The sequence below is a fragment of the Nicotiana attenuata genome, unplaced genomic scaffold (assembly GCF_001879085.1).
Source record: "Nicotiana attenuata strain UT unplaced genomic scaffold, NIATTr2, whole genome shotgun sequence".
Classification (NCBI taxonomy): Eukaryota; Viridiplantae; Streptophyta; class Magnoliopsida; order Solanales; family Solanaceae; genus Nicotiana; species Nicotiana attenuata.
The window spans coordinates 20284-46455 of NW_017672740.1; the positions used below are offsets into that span (position 1 = coordinate 20284).

The 26172-nt window shown below is 37.5% G+C and overlaps 1 pseudogene; it reads right to left on the minus strand.

Annotated features, from left to right (window-relative positions):
- Nucleotides 1–1810: 1810 nt before the first annotated feature.
- LOC109214339 lies at nucleotides 1811–20435 on the minus strand (annotated as a pseudogene).
- Nucleotides 20436–26172: the final 5737 nt, after the last annotated feature.

A 26172-nucleotide genomic window follows, 5' to 3' on the forward strand; every position in this document is an offset into this window, starting at 1 on the left:
ACAAGTTCAAAAGTTAAGGACAATAGGTCCTTAACTTTGACTTACAAGTTCAAAAGTTAAGGACGCTTGGTCTTGAAGTTTGAGTTCCAAGTTCAAAACTTAAGGACTTTCTGTCCTTAACTTTGAGTTTCAGTTTCAAAAGTTAAGGACATGCAGTCCTTAACTTATAGTTTCAAGTTCAAAACTTAAGGACATGCAGTCCTTAACTTTGAGTTTAAAGTTCAAAAGTTAAGGACAGACAGTCCTTAACTTACAGTTGCACGTTCAAAAGTTAAGGACAAGCAGTACTTAACTTACAGTTACAAGTTCAAAAGTTAAGGACAATAGGTCCTTAACTTTGACTTACAAGTTCAAATGTTAAGGACGCTTGGTCTTGAAGTTTGAGTTCCAAGTTCAAAACTTAAGGACTTTCTGTCCTTAACTTTGAGTTTCAGTTTAAAAAGTTAAGGACAGGCAGTCCTTAACTTATAGTTTCAAGTTCAAAACTTAAGGACATGCAGTCCTTAAGTTATTGTTTCAAGTTCAAAACTTAAGGACATGCAGTCCTTAACTTTGAGTTTAAAGTTCAAAAGTTAAGGACAGACAGTCCTTAACTTACAGTTACACGTTCAAAAGTTAAGGACAAGCAGTACTTAACTTACGGTTACAAGTTCAAAAGTTAAGGACAATAGGTCCTTAACTTTGACTTACAAGTTCAAAAGTTAAGGACGCTTGGTCTTGAAGTTTGAGTTCCAAGTTTAAAACTTAAGGACATGTAACCTTGAAGTCCTGAACTTAGAGTTCCAAGTTCAAAAGTTAAGGACATGTAGTCCTGAAGTCCTGAACTTAGAGTTTCAAGTTCAAAAGTTAAGGACATGTAGTCCTGAAGTCCTGAAGTTAAGGACATGGGCAGAAGGGTATTTTTGTCCGAGCAGTTAAAGTTTATTAAACCAGTGGCTAAAGACTAAAGACATTTAAAACGCTGGCTTTAAAATAAAGACATAAGCTGTTAGTGGCTATCTGTGCACATCGCCCTAAGTATAAATGATGATATCAGATGATCCTAACATGTAAAGATGACAATGGGGCACTGCGTGTGTGGGGCGGGGCGAGTTTGAACCTATGTGTGGGTGGGGTGGGTTTGGGCCTGTGCGATTGTGGAGCGGGGCGGTTTCACTTTTTTTTAGAAAAAATATTCGCGGTGCGGGTTCAAATCCTGACACAAAGTTAAGAAAGAGATGAATCTATTCTGCACAAATTCTATTGCTGGCTATTTGAAAATGCAGCCCCTTCCCTCGCACCACAGCCCCACCCCCACCCCCAGAAGAAACAAAAAGCAGAAGATAAATTAACAAGTATCATTTGACAATGAAACAAGGAAACGCCAAAAATTTCTTCTAAAAAAAGGTTCTTTTGATTTGTTTCATCTTTGTAATTCATCTGTATTAATTACTTTCTGTTTTTTTTTTTTTTTGGGTTAAACTCCTAATAGCTGAAGCATAATCTTCAGCAAGATACAACTGAAGCAACCGAAATACCAAAAGAAACATTAGATATATACCAAAGAAATGAATTAGTTTAATGAGAGTAAATATAATTAACTAACTTAAAAAGCTTGAGCAGAAAATTCAATGCTAAAAAAATAAATATAAATAAATAAATTTATTGAGCGAGGCGGGGCGGGACGGGTGGATGCGGGTGCAGTTGTGGGGTGAGTGGATGCGGGTGAACATGCTATGCGGGGCGGGTTGAAATTTTGTGAGTTAAAACAGAACCTGCCCTGCACCCGCCCTTCCCCGCCCCATGCCATCCCTACAGTAACATGGTTACATTATGGAACAGGATCAACCAATGTTGAAGTAATGATGTTCTTGAGCTTGGCAGGTGGAATGTGTAAATGCATCTCCATCGTTGTAAAGGAGATCTATCACGCGTGCAAGATTAAGAACTCACATGAGAATAAGCATTGGTACTTCTCTAGGATACATACATTGTCTGTTTATCTCTTTCCATGCATTGCTTGCTAATTTTTGAAGCTCCAAAAACACCTCTTCTTTTGATGTTCCATGCTGCTTCATGTAGCACTCCACTGCTGAAGGTTCATGTCCTCTTTCCTGTTCAAACTACAAAAAATGTGTTCACTTAGAGAAGCAGCTGTAAAAAGTTATTGGAAACTAGTTAAACTAGCATAACACATTCTTACATCATGTCCAGCCATGTCATCCATCAGTCTGGCAATTACTGTTGAAGCTTGAACAATTAAAGGTTCATGTGTTATCCAATCCATGACATTCTTGTTTATCAAATTATCATCTATGCCAACTAAAGAAGTTGTTGCAACCATCATGTAACCACTAGAAACAAGTGCAACCTTCATGTACTCCTCAAAAGTTGGGACATAACAATTAGCTGAATGAGACCACTTTGCCTCCTCAAAATATGCCCTAGTCAGCTTTTTCATCTGGAGTACAAGTCCAAAATATTTAGTCACTATGTCATTAAAGAGTCACTCAGGAATAGCTCATCAACTTTTTTTATTTGGGGGGGGGGGGGGGGTTTGAGAGGGGTGGGGATACAAGGAAATGGAATTATGTACGATCAACTAAGAATGGCAAGAAATTAGGGATTCTATACAAATAGTCGCTCAGATTTACTGTTTATTTTTTCTAACCCGAATTTATGTACTACTTATGCACGACTATATATGTATCATACATATACTATACATACTTTAAACAATTGGATGAGTGACTATTTAGGTTAAGAGCACCGGTATACAAAGTGAGAGGAGACATGGCAGGGGTCAAGCCAAACTCCCATATCCAAAGGCACCTTGTCGGAGGTTAATAGCTTAATTTTTTTTTAAAAATCTCACTTCTGCTGGACTATGAATAATAACATTAGAAATGAAAAAGATAAAGACAAGAAAGTAAATGAATGTAATTTCCTATGATTAAACATTGAACATGCAAATTTATATTTTATGAACGTGACAAGTCAATTGAAGGCACTGCAAAATTCGTATACCAAAACGGATATCGAGCATCATATATCAGATTGACAACCCAATTTGCCATTCAAAAAATAATGTTGGGTGGACCTTTTAGGACATCATTTACATTTTGACTCCGGTAAAAAAATTCTTGGGAAATAAGCGTTCCGGTTATATGAAAAATTCTGGCAATTGCCATATTTTATGGCAAACTCTAGTATCATTGTATGGTTCAAAATTAGACCAGAGAAATTCGGCACGCGAAGACATAAGGCCAAGGTCGGACAGGCCAAGGTCGGACCGTCACCAGTAAGGCCAAGGTCGGACCGTCACCAATAAAGCCAAGGTCGGACCGTATCAGTAAAGCTGAGGTCGGACCGTCATCAATAAAGCCAAGGTCGGACCGTCATCGGTAAAGCTGAGGTCGGACCGTCATCAATAAAGCCGAGGTCGGACAGGCCAAGGTCGGACAGGCCGAGGTCGGACAGTGATGAAACAACTAGTCTGCTTTGGAATCCTCAAAAGGAATATTCTACCGAATATTCCCTCTAATTGTACCTTTTCTTTTAATTTTTTTTTAGGAATACCCCTTATAAATAGGAAGGGATGACTTCCCAAAAAAGGGGCTCGGGCTCTCTCCCTCTCCCTCTTGCTAGAAAAATATGTAAACACTCCTCTCCTTCGAGAGGATAGGATCTGTGATCCCATACCTTCATCAGATCCAAAAAGGGTCCAATGGTTCTTGTATTTTATCGATCATTCATCTTTATCAAATGAAAGAAGATCCGACTCACTCAAGATCGGATGAATCTTCTCCTTTATCTACATTTTATCGCTATTTAATGTTATTCAATGCATCTTTCTCTATGCTATTAAATCTGGCTATAATTACGCCCAATATGTATACTCGGCTATGTTTTTCTACTCATATTATTCTTCTCGGAGCTAGAGTTAATTATCTTTAACTAGGATTTACCCCTTCATCTTTGATTGATTTGTTCAAAAGGTTTAGATAACTTTTGAGTCAAACAATTTGGCGTTGTCTGTGGGAATTTTCTAGTTAAGGTTCTAGTTTTCTCTAGATCTCTAAAAAATATATGGATAATATATTCAATCCAGATGAGTAATATCTTCAACCTAATCATTCGTATTTTTTTTAATTCTCCTCCCTTTAATCCATGCTTGTTACTGCAAATGGAGGGAATGGAGAAGTACTCCTACAACAATATTCTAACACTAGCACGACTTCTTATAACCAACCAGAGTTTGCATCTAGTTTTAGGAAACTACAAAAAACCATGGAGGCCTAAAAAAAAATTTTGCTTCCTTACCAAATTGCTTGTTTTTACGCTTGTGTTCTAGTATTGACATTAGCCACGGCCCAAACAACCACTAACAGCACCACCGCAACAATTACTAAAGGTGTCAATATAACAAAACCAGGATGTCATAAGCAGTGTGGGAACGTTACAATTCCATACCCATTTGGTATCGGCAAAGGATCAGGTTGCGCCATTAATGCAGGGTTCGAGATCAAATGCAATATTTCTAGTGACGGTTCTCAGAAATCCCTCATAGGTACCCTTGAGGTGTACAACATATCCGATGCTGAATTGCGCATCTCGAATGCCATTTCGTGGCGATGTTACACCTCCACTGGAGTTGTGCGCACTGAATTTCAACTTGGTTGGGCCCGTTTGGGAGACTCAACTTACCCGTATAGTTTCTCTGAGCTGAATGTTTATCGTCGTTGGTCGCGACGACAACGCTGTGATCACGGGGCGTAATGACCTTTCCAAGTGTTAAAATCTCTTTCCATATAGTATTTAAAAATTGAATCTTGATGGATTAGTTAGTAATTCCACCAAATGCTGACAGATCATCCATCAAGTGGACATGAGTCCACCCTGTTTTCTTTATTTTCTATATGTATGAAAAGTTCTTACTTGATCAATCATCTTCATCCATGACTACTGAAACTGTGTCATCGGATCATCCTACTGCCCTTGAGCCGCTGCCAATGATGATCAACTACAGCCCACCACTCAAACAGTAGATGATGATGATCAACACAAGAATAAGAAACAGTGATGAATTTGGGAGTGGCTCGACTTTACTTCAGCGTCACTGCTTCCTGCTAATTGTGCTTGCCCTCCAAGCATTCCTTTGCACCAGATCAAACTGAGGTAACAAATGCTTTTATTTAGTTTTAACTAACTATTTCTCTAAGTGGAATAGAAACAGGAGCAATCAACAAGGAAACGCATCATATTTTCCGGTGCAGGCAAAATTAAACAAACTGGGACTCCCCCATGAAACGCATCATATTCTCCAATGCAAGCAAAATTAAACAAAATGGGACTCAGGCTCTATGTGCCTTCGCCATCAAAGATTAACAGTTCGACCTCGCTCGAACTGGGATTAAGGCTAAGTGCCTTCGCCATCAAAGTTTAACAGTTCGACCTCGCTCGAACTGGTACTCAGGCTATGTGCCTTTGCCATCAAAGTTTGACAGTTCGACCTCGCTCAAACTGGCACTCAGGCTAAGTGCCTTCGCTATCATAGTTTGACAGTTCGACCTCGCTCGAACTGGGACTCAGGCTAAGTGCCTTCGCTATCAAAGTTTGACAGTTCGACCTCGCTTGAACTGGGACTCGGGCTAAGTGCCTTCGCTATCAAAGTTTGACAGTTCGACCTCGCTCGAACAGGGATTAAGGCTAAGTGCCTTCGCCATCAAAGTTTGACAGTTCGACCTCGCTCGAACTGGGACTCAGGCTATATACCTTCGCCATCGAAGATTAACAGTTCGACCTCGCTCGAACTGGGACTCAGGCTATGTGCCTTCGCCATCAAAGATTAATAGTTCGACCTCGCTCGAACTGGGATTAAGGCTAAGTGCCTTCGCCATCAAAGTTTGACCGTTCGACCTTGCTCGAACTGGGCCTCAGGCTAAGTGCCTTTGCTATCAAATTTTGACAGCTCGACCTCGCTCGAACTGGGACTCAGGCTAAGTGCCTTCGCCATCAAAGTTTGACAGTTCGACCTCGCTCGAACTGGGACTCAGGCTAAGTGCCTTCGCTATCAAAGTTTGACAGTTCGACCTCGTTTGAACTGGGACTCAGGTTATGTGCCTTCGCCATCGAGGATTAACAGTTCGACCTCGCTCGAACTGGAATTAAGGCTAAGTGCCTTCGCTATCAAAGTTTGACAGTTCGACCTCGCGCGAACTGGGATTCAGGCTAAGTGCCTTCGCCATCAAAGTTTGACAGTTCGACCTCGCTCGAACTGGGACTCAGGCTATGTGCCTTCGCCATCAAAGTTTGACAGTTCGACCTCGCTCGAACTGGGATTCAGGCTAAGTGCCTTCGCCATCAAAGTTTGACAGTTCGACCTCGCTCGAACTGGGACTCAGGCTATGTGCCTTCGCCATCAAAGTTTGACAGTTCGACCTCGTTTGAACTGGGACTCAGGCTATACCATCAAAGATTAATAGTTCGACCTCGCTCGAACTGAGACTCAGGCTATGTGCCTTCTCCATTAAAGGTTAAGAGTTCGACCTCGCTCGAACTTGGACTCAGGCTATGTGCCTTCGCCATCAAAGATTAACAGTTCGACCTCACTCGAACTGGGACTCAGGCTAAGTGCCTTCGCCATCAAAGTTTGACAGTTCGACCTTGCTCGAACTGGGACTCAGGCTAAGTGCCTAGTTCGACCTCGCTCGAACTGGGACTCAGGCTATGTGCCTTCGCCATTGAAGATTAACAGTTCGACCTCGCTTGAACTTCGCTATCAAAGTTTGACAGTTTGACCTCGCTCGAACTGGGACTCAGGCTAAGGGCCTTCGCCAAAGAAGAAGAGTTCGACCTCGATCGAACAACGGGTTAACATTTCGATAATTTAAAATAACACCCTTTAAGGCCAAGGGCCTTCGCCAAAAAGAAGAGTTCGACCTCGATCGAACGACGACGGGTTAACACTTCGATAATTTGAAATAACACCCTTTAAGGCCAAGGGCCTTCATCAAAAAGAAGAGTTCGACCTCGATCGAACGACGACGGGTTGACATTTCGATAAGTCGAAATAACACCCTTTTAAGGCCAAGGGCCTTCGCCAAAGAGGAGGAATTCGACCTCGATCGAACGACGGGTTAACATTTCGATAATTCAAAATAACACCCTTTAAGGCCAAGGGCCTTCGCCAAAAAGAAGTGTTCGACCTCGATCCAACGACAACGGGTTAATATTTCGATAATTCGAAATAACACCCTTTAAGGCCAAGGCCCTTCGTCAAAAAGAAGAGTTCGACTTCGATCGAACGACGACGGGTTAATATTTTGAAAAAGTTCGAAATAACACCCGTCAAGGACAAGGGCCTCCGCCAAGAAGAAGTTTCGACCTCGATCAAACGATGACGGGTCAATATTTCGACAAAATCAAAATAATACCCTCTAAGACCATGGGCCTTCGCCGAAGAGAATTCGAAGTGTCCCTAAAGCCAAGTGCCGTCAGAAAATATAAAGGAAAGAAAGACCGGGACTCGCCATGCAGGAATCTACCTCGCACCAAAGTCGTGAAAAGCGAAAACATGGAAAAGTACAAGGCGAATAACAACGAAAAGTTCTTCTATATACAAAGTCACTGCGCAAAAAGTCGTAGATTACATACGACCCGGATTAATGGTCAAAAAAGACAGCTATCTTTTCACTCGGCGGCACCATCGCCACTCTCTTCACCACTATCTCCAAGATATTCTCCCTCGGCATCGGCATCCTCAGCTGCAACCCATACTAGTCGACCTCCCCATGCGAATTTCTCGAACTACGATTAATGAAGTCCGCTCACCGAGCTCGACCAAGAGACGACCTTGATTAGCGGAGGGACTAACTGTATGGGTCAAAATTAGACCAGAGAAATTCGGCACGCGAAGACATAAGGCTAAGGTCGGACAGGCCGAGGTCGGACAGGCCAAGGTCGGACAGTCACCAATAAGGCCAAGGTCGGACCGTCACCAATAAAGCCAAGGTCGGACCGTCATCAGTAAAGCTGAGGTCGGACCGTCATCAATAAAGCCAAGGTCGGACCGTCATCGGTAAAGCTGAGGTCGGACCGTCATCAATAAAGCCGAGGTCGGACAGGCCAAGGTCGGACAGGCCGAGGTCGGACAGTGATGAAACAACTAGTCTGCTTTGGAATCCTCAAAAGGAATATTCTACCGAATATTCCCTCTAATTGTACCTTTTCTTTTAATGTGTTTTTTAGGGATACCCCTTATAAATAGGAAGGGAGGACTTCCCAAAAAAGGGGCTCGGGCTCTCTCCCTCTCCCTCTTGCTAGAAAAATATGTAAACACTCCTCTCCTTCGAGAGGATAGGATCTGTGATCTCATACCTTCATCAGATCCAAAAAGGGTCCAATGGTTCTTGTATTTTATCGATCATTCATCTTTATCAAATGAAAGAAGATCCGACTCACTCAAGATCGGGTGAATCTTCTCCTTTATCTACATTTTATCGCCATTTAATGTTATTCATTGCATCTTTCTCTATGCTATTAAATCTGGCAATAATCACGCCCAATATTTATACTCGGCTATGTTTTTCTACTCATATTATTCCTCTCGGATCTAGAGTTAATTATCTTTAACTAGGATTTACCCATTCATCTTTGATTGATTTGTTCAAAAGGTTTAGATAACTTTTGAGTCAAACAATCATCATAAAAATATTTCTGGCGATTAACATGATTATCATATTTTGTGGCAAATTCCTGCTATTATTATATCTTATTAATTCTGATAATTGTCATATTTTATAGTAAATTCTCGTGATTACCATATGAAAACTTATGGCAATTGCCATATTTTACGACAAAATGTGGTACCCTCCATATAATAACTTATGTTGATTGCTAGGAGCGTTTCTCAAAATTCTATCTGGAAGCAATTTTTCCAAGACTTATCTTACCGGGCTTAAAATTTAAAGCGGCACCAAATGATCCTACTTATACAAATAACCCTTTACCAATAATTTCCCCTTTTTATGTTTCGTTGATAGCAATTTTCAATCGCCGGAAATGAAGTATATTTACTCCAAAAAGAAACATTCAAATAGTTATATGAACGTAGTAATACAAATTGTAACTAAACAGATATGACCTCATTTTTAGCGTAGTCAACCCGATAAGATTCTCCTCTCTTGGCCAATTCCTCCTCCATTTCAGCATAAACATCGAGAATGGCAAGATAACAGGATTTCATGTATGGCGGCAATTCATCGATTGCACTAACGTCCCATCTGCTGTCAAGAATCTTATTGGTCAATTTGAGCAGTACATAATTAACAGAAATAATATGACCTATCTCTTTTTTATACACGTGAAAATTTTATTTTTATACGTAGGAGATTTATATTTTACACGTACGAGAACTAAAAGGATATTTTCTTAATTTCATTATAGTAATTGGTCATGATGACCCATTTCCTCGTTAGGCAATATGCCCATCCTTTCCAAATGTAATTCTTTATCTACTACTCCCTCCCTCCCAATACGCGGCAGTCTTTCTTTTTTAGTCAATCTCATAAAGAATGTTAATTTTCCTTAGTTAGAAACAAAATAAAACACCCTGTTGTATACTCCTTCCGACCCAATATATGAGCGAAATTTAATATGGCAACGAGTTTAATAAATAAAGACTTTAAAACTAGTTGTCCGTACATCACAAAGAATAAAGTAGACACTGGTTATACCTATCATTCGCTGAGCATAAAGTGTATACTTATGTAAATATAGTTGATATGTGGCTATAATTTCATATTTTTAGTGCATTATTTACCTTATATTTAGGTGTTTTCATGCTAAATTATACTATATGTCTGTTTAATTGAATTTATTTTATGTGTAGCTATTTTGGAGATGAATTTTAAACAAAATGATGAATTTTGAGCATATGGTGAATTAATATTAAATAGTCTTTATGTTGAAGACCAAAATCATTCAATATGGAGGAAACCAAGTGCAATAAAGAATGAAAGTAATTTGAGGGGATCTTGGATGATGTAACGTAGACTTGATTATGTGGCATTGGAGTTTAGTTGAGATCTTCCAATTAAATTGAAGCAGCAAACTAAAGAAGACATTAGAGAAGAAAGGTTAGGCAAAAGCCACTTTGGAGGAAATAAACGAAGCAGCAGCGAGGCGAGGCGAGGGAAGTTGCTTGCGTTAGAGCTCGCGCCGCCAAGGCTAAAGCAAGATGAAGCTCGCATTTTGCCTCGCGCCGCGAGGCTTGTAGCGAGGGTGGTCCGGGTTTCAAGCCTATTTTGTCTTCTTTTTTGTTTTGGACTTGGTTACTTCGTCTAGGCCTTTTACTTACACCTATAAATAGTCCTTAAACACAATATTTACGGAACTTCTGACCAAGGGAGAGTACGGAGCTGCCGTGAAGGCCGAGTTTCATCTTTCTTCCTCCATATTTAGTATTTTTATGTTTCTTTGTATGATTTGTTGTTTGGCTACCATGTCTATGTGGAGATAAACTTCACGTTCTAGGGTTGTGGTTGTCATGAATATTTAAGTTTATTAATTACATCTCCGTTAGTTCGAGTTATCATCTTTGGTTGTTTCTCTAATTCTATGCATAATTGCTTAATAGTTTGGCCAGCAATTGAGTTCTATTTACTATCTATGATATGCTTGGGAAAGCCGTATTTAGATTAGAGTAGAATTAGAGAGAGCTTGTTTCTGAACCCGTGGCTCGGGGAAAGATTTCGCGGTTAGGATAGGAATATACCTAACATTCTTGCTTAAGTGAATATCGTATTATATTCGTTCATGATAGATTCAAGACCATAGGAATATAGGGTTGATATATTATGGATAGACGGAAAGTATTGTGGGAACATGCTATTTATATAATTGATCCGGTCAACTAGCAATCATAGATAATTCAGATTAACAGGTGTAATTACAAACTCAATAGGATTGACAAACCGACCACAACCCTGGAATCTTCATCTCCTTTAATTAAAATCCAACCATAATCGCTTGCTCCTAATTGATTTAGCTAATTACTTGTTTAATTTCCGCAATAGTAGTTTAGTAGAAAAATAATATATTTTTTATTATCTTGGACAGTGAATTGATTTTAGTATTCTTAGTTAACGATTAATCTAAGTCTCTGTGGGTTCGACATCCGACTTTCGAGTCACTTTATTACTTGACGGCCACGTATACTTGCGTGTGTGTTTGGTCACAACAAGTTTTTGGCGCCGTTTTCGGGGACTTAGTTATTGATTGTTTATCTAAGTTTAGCTTTTAGTTGATTTTTGTTCAAGTTTTTAATTTTCTTATTTAGTTAGTATTTTCTTTTCTTGTTTTGACATGACATCTTGGAATGAAAATTATTTGAATGATGATTATTATTACTTTGATGATCCTTGTCCATATTGTGGAGACCCACTAGTGGAAAAATTGTCAGAATATTTTCAGGAGCTGGTTGTGCGCACAATCTCAATCGTTTGAGTGGAATATTTGTAATATGTGCAGTGGTCAAGATCGCCATCGGGATGATTGTCCTAATTCTTTTCATCGTTCTCTGAACCCTTATTATGATCTTTCTAACAGTGTTTGTGAGTTTGATAGGGGTAATGAAGTACGGGATATGAAACGTGATGGATATATTAGGGATATTCTGAGGCAAGTAGCAGAACAACAGGATGAACTCAAAAAATATATGAAGAGAATGAGGGCAGCAACCACAAGAATGAAGGCCAATATGGAAGAATTAAATGAAGAGAGCGAGTACCAGCAAGAGGAAATTTTGAAAAAGAGGAGATTTTGAGTCAAACTTGGCTGGTAGAACAAGCTGAAAAGTTAGAAATATATGAGGCTCAACGTGAGAAAATTACAGGTGGGATTAAAGACTTAATAGAAGGAAGAGCTGAACTGGGACAAGAGATTGAAAAATTTGGCACTGTTATTCACAGCTTAGGAGCTCAATTGATTGCAAAGGTTGATGCGTCTAACGCCCAACAAATAGTTTTGAGTTGTGTGAAACTGAAAATGAGCTTATACGCCAAATTGAGGAGCTAAAAGTGGAGAGTCAATCATTCGACCATACTTTTATTGATGATGTCCATGTTGAGGAAAGCACACTAGAGTCCTGTGAGGAAGTAGATAATGTTATATTTGAAGACTCTAGTGTGTGTACATATGAGGATGTAAATAGTGACGCAGTTCTTGAGTTGGAACGCATTGGTCCTCATTCCATGATTTTTCGACATTGTGTTTGGATGATGATATGAGAATTGAGTCGTTCGAGCCTTTGGAGGAGCCAATGGATGAGGAACAAGGTGCTTACATTCTGGAATTTATTGTGCCAGAGAAAAAGAATTACATACCTCATCTGAAGGCCAAGAAGTATAGAATGCGAAATTGGATACTTGGCCCAATTACATTTATCCCACCACCCCACGAGCATAGCAAAAAGCTTGAAGCCAAATTGGGGGCTCAATTCATAAGTTCGAGGTGGAGGCGAAAATTGGTTCAAGTCGTGCCGCGACGCGACGTTAAATCAGGCGCTTGGGAAGCAACCCAGCTTTACTGCTTTATTTTATTTTATCTTTATTATATTATTTTTGTAGTGTCTGTTTTTGTTTTGTAGAACGGAAAAGGTCCAAATATGCCCGTGAACTATTTGAAATAGGACAAATATGCCCGTCGTTAATAGTTTGGCCCAAATATGCCCACACCGTCCAATAGTTGTGCAAATTTGCCATTTTTTTAATGGAAACAGTATTTTTTCTTTTCTTTTTTTAATTAATTAAAATATTTTTTTTCTAAAGCAATTTTTCTAAAAGTTTTTTTTCCAAAAAGCTGAAGAAAAAAACGGAAATATTTTTTTTCCAGTTTTTACAAAAGAACTGAAAAATATTTTCTAAAACAATATTTTTGTAAAAACAGAAATAAAATCTAAAAAGCAATTTTCTAAAGCAATGTTTTTGTAAAAACTGAAAAAAAAAACTGAATTTATTTTTATTAAAAACTGAAAAAACGAAAAAAAATTGCTTTAAAAAAACTGATTATTATTTTCTAAAACAATGATTTTTGTAAAATCTAGAAAAAAAAACTGAAAAGCAATTTTTTAAAGCGGTAAAAACTGGAAAAAAACTGAATTTTTTTAAACTAAAAACTATTAAAAAGAAAATGTTTGTTTTTTTCAGTTTTTACAAAAATATTGCTTTAGAAAATTGCTTTTCAATTCTTTTTTTAGTTTTTACAAAAACAATTGTTTTAGAAATTATTTTTCAGTTTTTTTAAAGCGATATTTTTGTAAAAACTGGAAAAATATTTTGATCTTAATTAATTAAAAAAAGAAAAGAAAAAATATTGTTTCCGTTAAAAAAGGGCAAATTTGCACAACTATTGGAAGGTTTGGGCATATTTGGGCCAATATATTAACGATGGGCATATTTGTCCTATTTCAAATAGTTCACGGGCATATTTGGACCTTTTCCGTTTGTAAAATTATAAGCATAGGAGGCAAAGCTGTTGGAAGAGTGCAAAAGTGAGCTAGATGGTGAGAACTAAGTGTGGGGTGCCCCACACAAAAGACCATGCTTGAGGGAAGCCTGAGTACCTCGTGAGCCGCTATTTCTTCGGCCTTTGGCCTTTCAGGGAGTTTCTTGTCCACCCTCGTTATTATTTTTCTTTATTTGTGGAGACACTGCACTCTTTTAAGTGTGTGGTGGGAGAATTCTCTAGATAATTTGTAGTAGGATCTTATTAAAAATGTTAACTTCTTATTTTTGTTTTCGTAGTTGTGTAGTATGGTAGTAGCTATGAAAAAAAGTAGAAAAATTGGACTTTTCTTGACGATGGATCTCCTAGACAGTTGTCTTGAGGGATTTAAGTCTACAGAAAAAGGACAAAAAGATTTTCTTTGTAGGTAGTGTAGTAATTCCCCCTTGGTTTATCTTTGTACCGCGGTTCTTTTCTAAGGGTTTTATTTGAACCGGGTGTAGTTAGTTTTTTTTAGGAGTAGGAGCCATTGTGAGATGAATTGAATTGAAGCGATATCTCTTGACTATATTATTCCTTGAGAATAGTGAGTACTTTGGTTGTGACGCTTAGGCTCAGTTTTTGACTCTTGTATAAGTACCTTAAATTGTAAAATCTTAAATTTGCTTAACTGCTTTGACTAGAGTCTCTTGATGAGTCTAATCCTGAGTGAGTTATGTGCCATGTGTGTGTGAGGTTTGTGTGTTATTTGGTGCATTGCATTTGATGTCTAGAACTTGCCCCGTATGTTTGCAAAGCGAAATAATAGTGTTGTTCAGTCTTGGAAGTGATATAGGCATTTCTTTGTTGAGCCAGATATATATAGTTTTCCCGCCTAATTGTTATGTAATGTAGTTAACCCATTCGAGCCTGTTATCCTATTTCTTTGGCAACCACATTACAAGACTTACCCATTTGTTTGAATTAACCATCTATTTGAATATTTTCACCTCTCATGAGCACTTGAATTGTTATGAACTTTGTAAAAGTTAAAGTGTGGGATAGCTGGTTTGGCTTTTGAGTGGAACTAATGAAATAAGGAGAAAGGTGCACTGTTTTGAAAAGTAAGAGCCAGTTGAATTGAAAAAAAAAAAATAGTTTTATAGCTATGAAAAATATTCCTTGATAGTGGTGACTCTTGATGTAATTGTACTTAAAGAAGTATGGAGTTAATGTACATTGATGTGAATGTGAAGTTATGGTTTGACATAAGTATGGGGTTGAATGTTAAAGCGTATGTATTAAAGTGCTTAGGGAGGTGTAGTCACTCTTATATCCAAATGTATCCTACCCGACCCGCAGCCTACATTACAACCAATTAAAGTCCTACTTGATCCTAGACTAAATGAGCTCGATTAGTAGAGAGTACACTACGGGCAAGCCTATGATGCATCTTTTGTGACATATGAATATTATTTTTGAGAGTGAGTGAATTCTTTCTATCTTGAGTTCCTAATTGTTCCTAAATTTTATTGTGTGTGGAACTAATTCCTTTTGTTGGGTGAGGGCACTTGATTCATGAAGGAAATGTAATGTCATTGACCTCTATGTTAGAGTAAGAGAGTGATTTGTGAATAATGCAGGGTACTTGTGAGTCAAATCTTGAAGTGAAGATGTTACCCCCTTGTGCTTAGTCTATTATCAAGATTCCTGGTGTGATGGGTTGGGAGAATTGTTTAAAAAGATCGTATCTATATAAAGTATAGTTTGATTGCTCGAGAACGAGCAACGTTGGCGTAATAGTAGCGTAATAGTCATACATATACTCTTTGTCTACTCCATGTGCTTACTATATACATTGAATATTGATTACTAAATGATTTAGAACAAAAGAAAGAGAGAAGATCTGGCATTTGTCAAAAAGATGGAGAGGAGTACTATATTGAAAGTAGAAAAAAGTAGGCAAAAATTATTAAGAATTTAGCAAACCTCTCAATTGCCTCTGTGAAACACATAAGTTCATCGTAAGTTCCATACGCATCGTAGATGTCGTCGATAATGGTAGCCAAGGCAATTACTTTAGCGAGCATTCTTCTTGCAATAGCAAATTTTGGCTCGAAGTACACTCCCAATGCCCAAAAATAGCTCTCTACTAATCGATCTCGTGCAAAAGGACACTTGCTTACAATGTCCAAATCTTTCCACCACCTAAATCCAAAATAAAATCTTTCAATCAGTCTCTAGTTAAAAAATATCTCTTGTCCTACCCAATTTTGGCAACTTTATTTTTTATATTTTTTTAAAAACATTATTTCTTTACGGAATATTTTGAATTTTTTCAAGTTCCCAAAATATGGTTTGAGAGAGTTTTTGGATGAAAATATTTCTTCCACGTCTAACAAAACTTCACGTTCTTTTCGTACAAAATGCATGTCCAAATACAATTTCAACTTTCAAAAATTATTTTTAACACAACTTCAAAAACGTTTGTTTCAAGTTTCAACCAAATCTATGTCCAAACACTAGGTAAAACTTAGGTCATTGTGCAACTTTGTCTTGCAACATTGAATAGCCAATTGAATAGCCAATGTAGACAGAAATGCAGTTCAATTTGTTTTATCCTTTGTGACTTTCTATTCAGTCCAATATAAAGAGAAATGAAGCGATATAACCTTTTCTTGCAATGTACACATCATGGATATAGTAGTTCTTTAGGAGAAGATTTGCAGAAGAAGAAATTCTTAGGAGAAATCATGTCCAAGAAACACCTAATTCTTCTAGATTAATGCCGATCGAAAGGAGGTGAATTGTATGTTTTTCAGAAAATAAAGAGTGGTCGTCGGAGATATAGAAACATCTTAACCATAGAACAAAAATGCACAAAAGTCAATATCAGAATGCAATTTACCGGGATATTTGCACAAATACCTCACTGGATTTACTATTTACTTTTTCTAACCGGTATACATAAATTGTATACTAATTATACACAGTTATACATATATTATACATGATTATACATCTGCCGACTATTTTTAATTTAAATGGTTGGGTGGGACCTTTGCAATTTAGACATATAGTGAGCGTGTCGTGGTTAAATAACGAGTGTATTGTCGTGCCTTTTCATAAAAAATCAGTAACTACGTACCTTGTAATAGAACTTAGCTCCTTCCTATGCACCTTTTGCAACAAATTGAAATCCACCTTTGCAAATTCCAATAGTAGTTCATTCTTTGTGTCATAACTTTGGTACGTAGATAGAAATCTCCTTGCTTCTACCCTCGTTAAGCTCATATGGATATTGGCTGTTTTAAGGCATGCATTACTTGTACACTAAAGGAATCACTCAAAATAGGAACCATTGATTTTAGATGATTTGATATGAAGACTAAGGCTTCCTCGAGAATATCCTCTCCATCCACTCTCATATGTGCAGCTTCATACAAACTTAACATTGCTGGCACGTTGGTCGTCAATGCCTTGTCAAAATTTCCTTCATTGTCCTTGAACTTTTTGAACACATCTGTTTACACCATATTAACCATTCAAAATTTATTAACCGATATGAAAACTCCTCCATATGATGTATAATAAAATATATTAGAAAAAACGAATTAATACTGTCACATAATTTTCAAATGTACTCGCAGTCCGAAAGAAATAATGATAGAATAAAAATATTTTGTCCTTCATGTGATACTTATAATTGTACTATAAATTAGACCTATGGCAACGATTAACCTTTGCAATATTACAGAAAATCCGTTGCAACAGTTTTGTTGCAATTGTTCTGCGCCCGTCTCATTCTTCATCGTTGCAATAGGGATAATGTATTTTAACGCAACAATATAATTATATAACTGTTGCAATAGGGTATTACTTATTGCAATGCTTATGTGAGGATATTATAGTGAGGCTATTGCAACTGTTTATATAAGCTGTTGCAACAATTTTTAGAATCTAAATCTCAATAATTATTTACGTTTATAACAATATCCATAAAAACAAATATATATTTCCTCCCTCCCAATTTATATAATGTTGTTTGACTAGGGATAAAATTTAAGAATAAAAGAAAGACTTTTGAAAACTTATGGTCTAAAACAAACCATAAATATTGTGTGACTACACATTATCTCAGTAAGAATAAATGAGAAGTTTAAAGTTAAATTATTCTAAATTATAAATATATCTGTATGCGGTCAAAATCGTATGCCTCCGATTTGTAGGCTCGAGGGTCCGTCATGGGCCCGAGTTCAGGAGAGGTCGAGATTCGAGACCAGTGGATCAAAATCAAGCTCGAAGACAAAGCGCAATGTCCGAGGATAGGAGTGCGAGGAATACCAGGCCCGAGTATGCCCAACTCCGAAATAGTACCGTTATGGATTTGTACCAAAGCAAGCTAGATTCCAGCCACGTCCCCAAGGTCATGGCGCGAATCCTGGAATAAGATTGTACAATTCCGTACTAGACGATTAGATAGCTGTAACAAGAATATTCCCTACTGTAAATGAAAATATTCTTTATTTAGGGTTCCCCTATTCTATGAAGGGGACTCCAATCATTTGTAAGATAATTCTGAGCATTGAGAATAGAATATACTCTACCTTTTTCGCTTGCTTTTCATCAGCATTGTCCTTTAGCTCTATTGTTCTTACTTTGCTTTTATACTTGTTCTTATTATACCAAGCCTACCTCGAGGTCCCTGTGCTCGAGGTCACTGCTGTTGAGTAACACTAGTTTGATTCACCTTTCTCTTTCGTTTTTACTTCATAGTTCTTGATTATTAATTGGTATTGAATTAAATCACGTATCTTTAAAACCACAAAATCAAATTTAATTGTTACTCGTATTTTTCGAGGTAAACAATATCATTATTTTTTGGACATACATATACATAAATATATATAGAGAGTAATATTTCTAATATTCACAAGCAAACAATTTCACGACATACTTCTTAATCTAAACCACATTCCTCGATTTCTCTTAAGAAAACCAAATTTGGACCAAATTGAACCTTAAGTATATGATATATTCGGAAAAATATAGTAGGACTACAATTAATATATTTAATGATGTGGGATACTTTACTCCCCTTGCATACTCATGGCCGAACATCTAGATCATAGAGTATTATAGTATGGGTGATCAAATATTGTGTAGCCGCCCTATGTCGAAAACATATAAAATTTGGGGGGGGGGGGGGGGGGGCCGCGGTGGGTTAATTTGGCCCAAGCCCAAATGACCCGTCCAACTCCCCAAGGTTGGGCTGTTTATTGACCCGCTTATTTGTTGAACTCGTCTTGACATAACCCATCTCAATCCATTTAAAGTTGGGTTGATTTTTAGCCCAAATTGATGTATGAGTAAATTTGCCAAAATATCTTAGAAATAATTTTTTATTTTTTTGTTTGATATGTTATATATGACCATAATAAAATAAAAAAGTCTTATTTAGTAATTATACAATTTCATAAGAAAACAATATATATTAACTAAAGACTAATAAGAGTTGGGCGGGTTGGGCTATGACCCAAATTTTAAGCTATCTTGACCCAACCCATTTTAGCCCAAATAACTTTTGGGCTGGTCATTTGACCTGCACAATTATTAAGTCAACCTATTTTGACCCGTCCAAAATTGACCCTACTAAGAATAATGGACATTGAGCCATTCATTAAAGACCAGTTCAACACATGAAGATTGTCAAAGAACATATATACGGAGACTACAATTCATATACTTATCATCAATTGAAATCATTCTAAATGATGAAGTAGATCTTCAAGTAGTTGAGAAGAGGTTTACTCACTTACCACAAGATACAAAATGGCCTTGTTGTCTTAGTAAACGAAAACCAAGAGCTACAAGATAAAGGTCATCCCCAAATATGTTGTTGCATTCACGGCAGGCTTCGTACATCCTTTGTAGCGATGCCTCAATTTCCTCTTCAAAATGGTACGATACTCCTAAGCGTTGGATTATATCAATCAACTCGAGCTTTTCTGAAGACGTGTCATGGACTGCCATTAGCATCTTCCTCACTTCTTCTCTCAAGTCTTGAACTTGTTTTCGTTCCAGAGGATTAATAATCTGGAAGGCAGCATGTTGAAGAGGGCGGATTCATCAGTAGCAGAATAAGATGAAGAACTAATAGAAGAAGAATTTAGTCCTAGAGCAAATGGTAAATCACAAGAGTAAGGGATACATGTTTACTTTCTTTCATTAACACCACAATACCATAGGCAGGGGGATGCAGAGTGTTAGCAACGGGTTCAAATGAACCCATAACTTTTGACGCGGAGTAAAAATTTATGTGTAAAAATTCATTAAAATATTAAAAATAATAGATATGAACCCATAACTTTAAAAATATAATGGGTTCAATGCAAAAAAAAATTATAGTCGAACCCATGGAAGTTAAATCTTAGATCCGCCTCTTAACTTTGGGAAGTAACAACACTGGTTTCTCTTTGTTATTTTTGATTTAATATAAAATGAATAAAAACCGAAATTGCAAATGTTTCAAAGGTCTTATTGATAAAATTTTATTTATAAATGATATAACCATAGGTAGCGGTCCACTCAAAAATAGAAGAATTAACACAAATAGTGGCTCACCTAACGAAGCTAAAAATAACATGCAAATGTATAATATATGTATACTCCATTTACAATATGTATAACCGTATATAATCAACGTGCAATATCTGTATAATGATTAGAAAAAATAAACAGCGAATTCAATCGAATATTTATGTGAAGTCCTAGATATTATTCTGACCAAACTTCTCTTTACATGACTCTGTAGCAAGTTTATATGGCAATCTATAAATTATATTACAGCAAATTACCATGGAATCAGGAACACAATCAAGGAAATAGTGTCCCCAAATGCTTCGATGGTAATTTGCAGAGGGACGAGAGACTTCATGAACTCCAACCGGCAAGCCTTTGCTGAAATCCATCGTCTTTTTGGAGGAGAGACGATACAAGCACAAATATCTACTCGAAAACTAATAAAACACTTCTACATTTGCTTCTGATAATGTAGTTATTTGTAGTGGAGGATTTGCTTTCTTGCATAGGGCCAATTCAATTAAATTCTCCCACGTTTCTCAGCTTCTTAATTGATATTGTGAGGGTTTTGACAATATCAATGAATTTTAATTAATGATAGCATATTAGTTACTCCATCCGTCTCAAATTATCTGTCGTGTTTCTATTTTACACGCCCCTTAAGAAAATATTAAATAGGAGTAGTTTCTGACTGTTTTACCCTTATTTTTGTTTTAGGATTTAATCTCTCTTTATTTAATATTTATTCAAAACGTATGTATTTGTATTCTTCAAGAACTATTAATATTAAGGGTAAAATAGGAAAAAAGTAATTAATTTAGTTTTAATCTTCTAAAATGACAAACAATCTCAGACAAGTATTTTTAGAAAGCACGACAAGTAATTTAAAACTGATGGAGTATTTTTTTTACAACTTTAGCAATTAAGGCTTATCATAAGATTTTATTTGATATGTGACCTAATAGGAGTAGCATATACTTTTTACACCTCAGTTACATAAAAATTAAACCTTTCCATGTTTGCATATATAAATTTCCAAGTCGGTTGTGAATAGGGTGGGCATAGTTTGGGCAAACCCAAAATCCAAACCGCAATCCGAATTTTTTGGATTTTTGGTTTAGATTTTCGGACTATGGATTGGATTTTGGATTGAATTTTTAAAAAAATTTTGGATTTCGTATTGGATATTAGATTTGGCACTTCGGATTTATGGATATCCGAAAATCCAAATTTTTTATTCTTTATATTTAGTCCATTATCTATATGCCAATAGTAATAAGTTAAATACCCTACCCATTAGATATTATCTCATATATTGAATATTAATTACTAAGTTTCTGTCATAATACTTTTTATTTTGACGTGGTTTTACTATTGCTACTTCTTATCGATCGTACTGATTTCTCTGTTGCATTTTCTTGGTAATATTTTCATTACTTGAATAATTTATTTGGATGATTGCAGTGAGAATGAGGATCTTTTCGGCAATTTAACATGAGTCCTTCATTAGGATTTTATTTTCGTAAAAAGAAGAAACATCTCAATTTATACCCTCAAAATCGAAAATCCAAAATAACCAAACCGATTAAGCTGAAACCGAACTTAAAAGATCTGATTCAATCCGAACTTATTTGGATTGGATTTGGATTGTCATTCTATAATACATTTTAAAACAATAATGAAATAACTAAGCGAAATTGCTATATTTTTATTGAAAATACTAACATTTTCTTCAAAATTAGAATATGACAAAATGCAATACCGAATGTCAACAAGAATATATTGAAAATTAATAGTCTAAGTTCCCAAAAATTATTGTCACAAGTGCATGAGAATCAACTAAAATACATAATACTACCACAACAACTGTCTAGAATAAACTTAGACAAAATGGAATAATGAATAGGAAGGGGACACCTTGTGCTATTGATCGTAACATGGAGTGTATCTCACCACAACTCTCCTAAGAAGTTGCGCCTACACGCCTATGTGACCACTAAGTGTACCTATCTCAGTACCTGAACAATTAGTATAGAAGTGTAGTATGGATAAGTAGATCAACGTGTACCCAGTAAGTATCTAGCCTAACCTCGAAGACGTACTGCCGAGAGGTCAACATTGACAATTACTAGTTGACCAATAATCAAGCACAATGAAAGCAGAGAGGTATGAAGCATAGCAAGTGAAAGCAACAAAGCACATGTTTGTGCATAGCCCGAACCTCAAAAGAAGAATAAATACTAAGTCCTCAAATGTCGGATACTACCTCGCATAGAATATATAATGATCAATGCCAAATAAAATGTCACATCCTAAGTCAGAAAGACTATTAAGCACACTGGCTCTTTATCAAATATTACGTATGCCGAGGCAATATGATACTGCCGAGACAATATGATACTGCCGAGGCGAACGACCTAATCCCATAAGAGTGTGTTACATAGTAATGTCGAGGATAATGATTGATCCTATAAGAGTGTGTTACTTAATACTACCGAGGCGAATGACCCGATCCCATAATAGTAATGCTGAGGCATTCAGCCTGATCCATAAGCATACGAAACTTTGACGGGTCACTATCCCTACTCACAAATATACGTGAGTTATGAATTCAAGAACTTACAAACAAAATACGCACTACACGGGAGAAATCTGTAAAATGAAAAATAATTTTTACGACTAATCAAGTGGCTAGTCAAGTATCTAAAGTAGCAAGGTTCAATACTCTATACAAGTCAAGTATCATGTTAAAAATAATAATTAAGGTATGTAAACAGGCAAGAATAACTCAAATAATAGAACTAAAACATGGCGTAAGTCTAAATCTACGCGAACATAATCAGGAATTCTAGCATACGCAAAGGCACTCGTCGCCTCATACGTGCATAGCTCCCATAACACGTAGCACATAACAAATATAGCACCTACTAGGTAAATTCTCCCTCAGAAGGTTGGACAGGAGACTTACCTTACTCTGAAATTCGATAATCAACTCTAACGCCTCTCTAACACCTCAAACTAATGCCAAACGAATCCAAAACTAGTCAAAGAATGTGCAAAACAATCAAAATACACTCAAAGACTCACAATTTAATCATATAGAAATAATTCCTAACTCTACACAAAAAGTCAACAAAATCAACCCCCAGGCCCACGCACCTGGATTCCAAAAATTCTCGAAGATAAATACTACCCATAATACCATGACCTCAAATATATAATTTATTCCCAATTTCATGTCCAATTTTGTTGTTAAAACTAACAATGTCATTTCTAGGGTTTCTTCCACAATCCCATAATTTCTACAAATTTTCATATTTAAATCCATATATAATCCATTTATTTAACTCAAAATGAGTAGACATCACTTACCTTGTAACAGATGAAGAAAATGCCTCTCCAAAGTCTCTAAAAATCGACTCCAATGAGAGAAATGAGATAAAAATGAGCTAAGTCCCGATTTGCAACCTTAAACACTGTCCTAGTTGTAATTTTTTGCAATCATAGAAGCTCCCTCGCAACCGCGGATACTAAATCTGCCACTACCTAAATTCCTCTATCGCGATCGTGGACATCCACTCGTGATCACGAAGCATTACCCTCCGAACCTATGGGTTTGCCTAAGGCCAACCGCATTCACGGTGGCCAAAAATCTCCCAGCCATGAGCCTTCCGTTGCGTTCGTGGTCTCCCTGCCACTTTCACGAAGGGCAATTTGCCCAGCTCCTACTCCTCACATTCATGACTCCTCTATCGCGTTCGCATAAAACAAAATCCCCCTGTCACTCAGCTCCTTCTCTGCGGTCGTGGCTCCATTTTTGCAGTCATGAAGAACAAAATAGTAGCCCACAATTCCTTCATCACGAACGTGTACCTATTACCACATTCGCAAAGCACAACACTTGAACCAACAAAACAAACCAACTTGGTTTGAAACCATCCCGAATCACACCCTAATCCCCCGGGAACCCATCCAAACATACAAAATAGTCCCAATATCTTATCCAAACTTATCCAAAGTTTCGAAATGCCACAATTAACATCACAACAATGAATAGTCTATCAAAATTTTCCTTTAACTTTATGTAATGACCTGGCCGTTCATTTTGAGTATTTAAGCCCCGTTCCCCTATTTATCAGTTCTTCTATGTTACTCTATGGTTGGTGACTTGCCGGGGTGGTTGGTTAATTTTAGGGATGCTTCGGAGAGAAATGGGACACTTAGTCCCAAGGTTAAAGGCTTAAGTTGAATGAGTTGACCAGAATTTAACTTTTGTATAGACAACTCTGAAATGGAGTTCTGATGTATCGATATCTTCGAAAGGTGATTTCTGAATTAGGCGTATGTACGCATATTTATTTTGAGGTCCGTAGGTCATTTTGGCTTGAATTGGCAAAAGTTGAAAAGTTAATGATTTGGAGGATTGAGAGTTTTGACCGAGAGTTGACTTTACTAATATCGTATTTGAAATTTGGTTCCATGAGTTGAAATAAGTCCGTTGTGTCATTTGGGACTAGTGTGTTAAAATTTTAGGTCATTCGAAATTGATTTGATATGGTTCGACATTGGTTTTAGAGGTTGGAATATCATTAGTTCAGTAGGATGGAGTTGGGGCGCGATTCATAGTTTTGTTATCTTTTTAATGTGACTTGAGGCTTCGAGTAAGTTCCTATCATATTTTAGAACTTGTTAATATGTGTGGATGGGATCCCCGTGGCTTCAAGTGTGATCCGGATGGTTGGCAAAGCATGTTTTGACTTTGGAGAAGTGCCGAAGCTTTATGTACTGGTGTGATCGCTCCTGCGAGATTATGGCCGTGGGTGCGAAGCCGCAGAAGCAGTTGATGTATCATAGAAGCGGAGTATAGGGGGTATGGTAGTGGTAACTGGTGCGGATGGGGAGCTTCATTTGCGAAAGCGCAACTGCACTATGTTGTTCGCAAATGCGGAAAAGGCTAGAGGCAGGAAGAGCGCAGGTGTGAGGCAGATTTCACATATGCGAGCCCACAGATGTGATGAGGTGCGCGCAAAAGCGAGAGTGGGTGTAGGCTTGAGGATCTACAGGTGCGGAGTATGGACTACAGAAGTGTTCCCGCATGTGCAGTAAGGGGACCGCAAGTGCGCTAGGTCAGAGACTTAAGTGGTTTCCGCATAAGCGGAATTGGACCGTAGAAGCGGTGTCGCTGATGTGACCATATTAGCCGCAGATGCGGTTTTGCTGGTCTGCAACCGGCCATATTTGCTTTGCTATTATTAATATTAATCGAGTTGCACGACGTAGAAAGCCTTATTGGCTTTTGATTAGTGCTTGGGAAGGATATGATTGTCCAAGTCTGACATACAAACAGTGGGCGCATGTACAATGATATATACATGTGCTTTGTTGAGGTGCATTGATGCCAGACACCTGTACAGTACTGAGTTGTGTGTGATGAGGTGAGCATTTGAGACATACAACTTGGGTATGTTTATAGTGTGGGTATATGAGGATACGACCATGAAATCATTCATTTGACATCGTTTCTTATTGCTGCTGTCCTCATTATATTCGTGCCATATTGGTTTTGACTCTCTTCTTCTGATCTTTTCACTACTTTCAACCCAAGGGTAATTTTGTTACTTATTGAGTACATGGGGTTGGTTGTACTCATACTACACTCTACACTTTATGGGTATATCTAAGTATATCTGGTACAAAGATGTCTGCACTTATCTTTAAGAGGCTATCGAACTGCTAGGAAACTTCACTTTCTTGCATTATTGTCATGCGGATTTTTTATTTTCGAAGCGTAAAACTTGACTCTTCTATTCTGTCATAGATGGTGATGACACGTACAACCAAATCAGGCGGATGACCACCAAAACCAACAATTAGTGCCGCGAGAGGGCAGAGACATGGTAGAGGATGAGGTGTAGCCCGTTATACATCTAGAGAGGCACCTGTGGAGACACCATTTACTGTAGCTAAGGAGCAAGTACAGGATGTAGGTGAGCCCATGGGACCAGCTCAGGCACTAGTATTGCCCATTATTATCTCTAGCCTTCTGTATGCCTTGGCCCAGATTTTGACTGAATGCACGAGCTTGGCTGAGGCGGTTTAGGTTCCAACTACTCCAACCACTTCACA